Below are 4,615 nucleotides of genomic sequence, written 5' to 3' on the forward strand. Positions count from 1 at the left end.
TAGTTGGTCCTAATTGACTAATTAGAGCTAGACCTAGTTACTCTAATCCTCATAACTAGAAGCCCAATGCGGTTCTAATCTTCTCCATTTAATTCTCCGGCGACGATTAGTTCTGAATGGCAAAGCAGTCCGGATCATGAAGACCGTATGCTTGCAACAAAGTGGAGAGATTGTGCTCTCGGTCTTTCATTTGCGGGTTCGTCATCAATGGTTCGAGGGACTCCAAGTATGGTCTACATCGACTCGTCTACTTTCATTACAACTCCGCAGTGAGTAACGATCGTTGATCCAAACCCTATATGCATATTCATATTGTTCCTGGGTGATCTTAGCACGTTTTTTTTGTTTGTACACGTTTTTCAACAATGTTTTAATTCGACATATTGCGGTTGAGTTGTTTACAGTTACGCGTGAAAAAGTCTAGTTGTTGTTTTCTTTTTATTTTCCTCAGTAGAATCCAATTAATTGAACATGCATTTAAATCCGAACAATCCACTTCCGAGCTGTCCGTCCTAGTTTCCATCGCCGGTAGGAGTACCGAGTACGTGCGTGTACCCCATCGGTCGTTGGCGTGACGTCTGGTGCCCATCGCCGTCCGTAACCCGCACGACGCACCATACCCGTTTACCGGAACCAGATCCTCTACTGTGCCAGAAGGCATGTCAGAGGTGCCGTGCCTTCGTGCTTTGCAGCATAACAGCGCACCGGGAATGTAGCCTACCAGCAGAACGGCCCAACTAATGGGCATGCTATGCTTGAGTTTTCTGTTTATTTTCAGCAGCGTGGCAACGTTCCCCTAAAAAAGGCAACTTGACAACGCTTGTCTAAAAGAACAGCTTGAGAACGGGAGCAAGATTTTTTTATGGGGAAAATTTCCAACCTATTCATCTTTGTCATGTCTGTATAAGGAATACTAGAAATAACCAAAAATAAATCCATGTCCTAAGACCATCCAACAACGACTACAAGCAACAGAGTGAGCCCAAGGCACGCCGCCGTCATCGCCGCTCCCTTGTTGGAGCAAAACAAAACTTGTTGTAGTAATAGTGAAAAAATTGGCATACTAAGGACCCAAACCAGTGCACCGAACAATGACAGCCGCTAATGAAAAGAAACGTAGATTGAAACGCCGCGTCGCCACCGACGCACAGCCGGAACGGATGCATTAATTGGCCATAAGGAAGGCGCGGCTGCATCCATACCTTAGAGACGGCGGTGTCGACGGCCCCTCGGGCTCGAGGGCCGTCGTCTCCGAGGAGGAGGACGTCGATGGCGGTACGGCAGAACAGGGCGGCCGCGTGTATGAGGTCGTCGTCTCCAAGGCGGAGGACGTCGATGGCGGTACAACATAACAGGGTGGCCACGTCGGACCCGGCCCACACTGGCTCACCCGATGTAACACCCCGGATATGATTTACCTAATATGTAATCCAACTCTTGCCGTTTCCGGCATTAAGTTATTTTATTTTCTCGGGTTCGGGTTTTTGTCTCCGTTTGTTGCTGTCGTTGTTATGCATCTCATATCATGTCATCATATGCATTGCATTTGCATACGTGTTCGTCTCATGCACCCGAGCATTTTCCCCGTGTCCGTTTTGCATTCCGACGCTCCGTTCTCCTCCGGTGGTCATTTTTACCTTTCTTTCGTGTGTGGGGATTAAACATTTTCGGATTGGACCGAGACTTGCCAAGCGGCCTTGGTTTACTACCGGTAGACCGCCTGTCAAGTTTCGTACCATTTGGACTTCGTTTGATGCTCCAACGGTTAACCGAGGGACCGAGAAGGCCTCGTGTGTGTTGCAGCCCAACACCCCTCCAATTTGGCCCAAAACCCACCTAAACCCTCTCCATCATCTAGAGCATTCGATCACGATCGCGTGGCCGAAAACCGCACCTCATTTGGACTCTCCTAGCTCTCTCTATGCCTTTATAAAGAACCCCCTCCGAAATTCACGGGTGAAACCCTAACCCTCTCCCTCTCCTCGCGACCGGACAAAAATGCCACCGACGGACATGTCCATTTCCACCCCGCCGCCGCCACTTGTCGCCGCCTGATTCGCCCGCCCGAGCGCCCACTTCGCCGCCGCCGCCAGGGCCCGCGGGGCCCATCGCCGGCCCTCCCGGCCCGAAGCTCCCGTGCCGCCCGCGCGTTGACCTCGCCGCCCCAGCGCCTCCTCGCCTCCATCTCCGACGGCCCGCGCCACCGCGCCGCAGCGCGCCCTCGCCGGCGGCCGCCTCGCACCTCGCCGACGACGACCGCGGCAGCGCCGCCCCGCGCCGCCCTCTCCTTCCACGCCGGCCGCCGCCCATCGCGTCCGCAGCTCCGGCCACCGGCGCCCGCGGCCAACCCACCGGCGTCCGCCACCGCCTCCACTCTGTCTCCGACGAGCACAGCTTCGGCCGCCGCCTCGGTTCACGTGCCCGATCTAGTTCCAGATTTGAGATTCGGTTGAACTTTGATCTAATTTTCAGTAATATTTTGCCATGTTCATCGCATCGTAACTTTGCATCCGTAGCTTCGTTTTGGGCATATAGCATATCAAAATGTTCATCTCAGAGAGTACATCATTTCATCTCATTGCATCATTTTCATTCGAGTTCATCTTGATGCCCGAAATGCTGTTGAAAGAGTGCTATTTGAGATAATTGCCAGATCTGCTGATCCAATTAGCTATTTGTCATTTTTGCCATGATTATTGTGTGCATGATATGCCCATGAGCTCTACATATGTTTTGTTATATGCTTTGTCATCTTTCCAGAGGTGCAATCCATGTATTTTTGTGATGTGTGTGGTGACTAGCATAAGCTTGCAAAGTGGTGCATTTGTTAATGCTGATTTCAGGGACTTAGCATTTCCACTAAGTCCTTGAGCTGTTCTTATCAATATGCCATATGTTCATATTGTTTCCTAGTGATCCGTACCTCTTTTGAGGATGATCAGTAAGGATGTTTTGTTAATCTTGTAGTGCTCTTTCCATCCATGTATTTGTTTGCAATTATGGAGCACCCTAGCTTGAGTCAATCGAGCTCTACTTTTGCTATTTCATGAATCTGGGCAGATTGTCTGCTTGTTAGCGATTTTGCCGAGGATGTTGTAGTTGATCCGTGCATGCTATGTTATTGTTCTTGCCATGTCTAGCTTGTATAATGTGTATTCTTGATGGGTGTATGCTTAGATTGTCATGACTTGCTCTGTAGTGAGTGCATCGAGCTCGTAAACATGCCTACTTGATATCTGATTTTGCATGCTCCAGTTTTCAATAAGTCTGTGATCTGATTATGTTTTTTGCCATGTTCACATACTTGCAATTGTATTTTCTGATCCCTTTTGGCTCAAGGTCACTAAGGGACTTTTGTTAAGCTCTTTGAGCAGCTCCATGCCATGCTTTACTTTGCTATGTTCAGGCCCTGTATCATATAGTTTTCTTGCTCCAAAGTGTGCTACCTGATCTGAAATTCCAGACAAGTGTTAATTTCACTGTCTGAAATCTGTTTACCAATTGCATTTTTGCCATGCTTGTTTGAACCTGTTAATGGATGAATTGGCCGTAGCTCAGTGTTCCTCTTTTGTTAAGCATCATGAATGGATCCCTGCCATGTATTGTTTTGCCATGTTTGAGTGTTGTAGCATGTTCATCTTGTTGCATTTAGATGGTCACTTGCTGTATATCACAGACCGGTGCCATGTTTGTTTTGCTTGCCATTTCCAAACCGTGTCTCCGGTTCCGGCGTTCTTTATATCGTTTTCAAGCGAAATCATCTCACCTTTCCAGTGGCACACTTGGATTTTCAAGTTGAGGCCAGGTTCATTCATCTCTTGTCAAATCTTGCATATGCATCCCATATCGCATCCCGCATAGCATACCATGTTTGCATCATGTTGTTTGAGTTGTGCACGTGGTTGATTGCGTTCCTTTTGATTGTTTGTCTTGTTTGGGTAGAGCCGGGAGACGAGTTCGCTAACGAGGAGCCCCTTGAGTTTGCTTTCGAGGATCCAGTCAACTCTGACAACTTTGCAGGCAAGATGATCATACCCTCGAAATCACTTCTATCTTTGCTTTGCTAGATGCTCGCTCTTTTGCTATGCCTATGCTACGATGCCTACCACTTGCTTATCATGCCTCCCAAATTTCCATGTCAAACCTCTAACCCACCATGTCCTAGCAAACCGCTGATTGACTATGTTACCGCTTTGCTCAGCCCCTCTTATAGCGTTGCTAGTTGCAGGTGAAGATTGGAGACCGTTCCTTGTTGGAACATTATTTACTTGTTGGGATACCATTATATTATCTTGTTATCTTAATGCATCTATATACTTGGTAACGGGTGGAAGGCTCGGCCTCTCGCCTAGTGTTTTGTTCCACTCTTGCCGCCCTAGTTTCCGTCATATCGGTGTTATATTCCCGGATTTTTGCGTTTCTTACGTGGTTGGGTGATAATGGGAACCCCTTGATAGTTCACCTTGAATAAAGCTTTTCCAGCAATGCCCAACCTTAGTTTTACCATTTGCCACCTAGCCTCTTTTTTCCCTTGGGTTTCCGGAGCCTGAGGGTCATCTTATTTAACCCCCCTGGGCCAGTGCTCCTTTGAGTGTTGGTCCGACTGAGCTGCCTG

The sequence above is a fragment of the Triticum urartu genome, chromosome 2A (assembly GCF_056163025.1).
Source record: "Triticum urartu cultivar PI428250 chromosome 2A, HENAU_Tu73, whole genome shotgun sequence".
Lineage (NCBI taxonomy): Eukaryota > Viridiplantae > Streptophyta > Magnoliopsida > Poales > Poaceae > Triticum > Triticum urartu.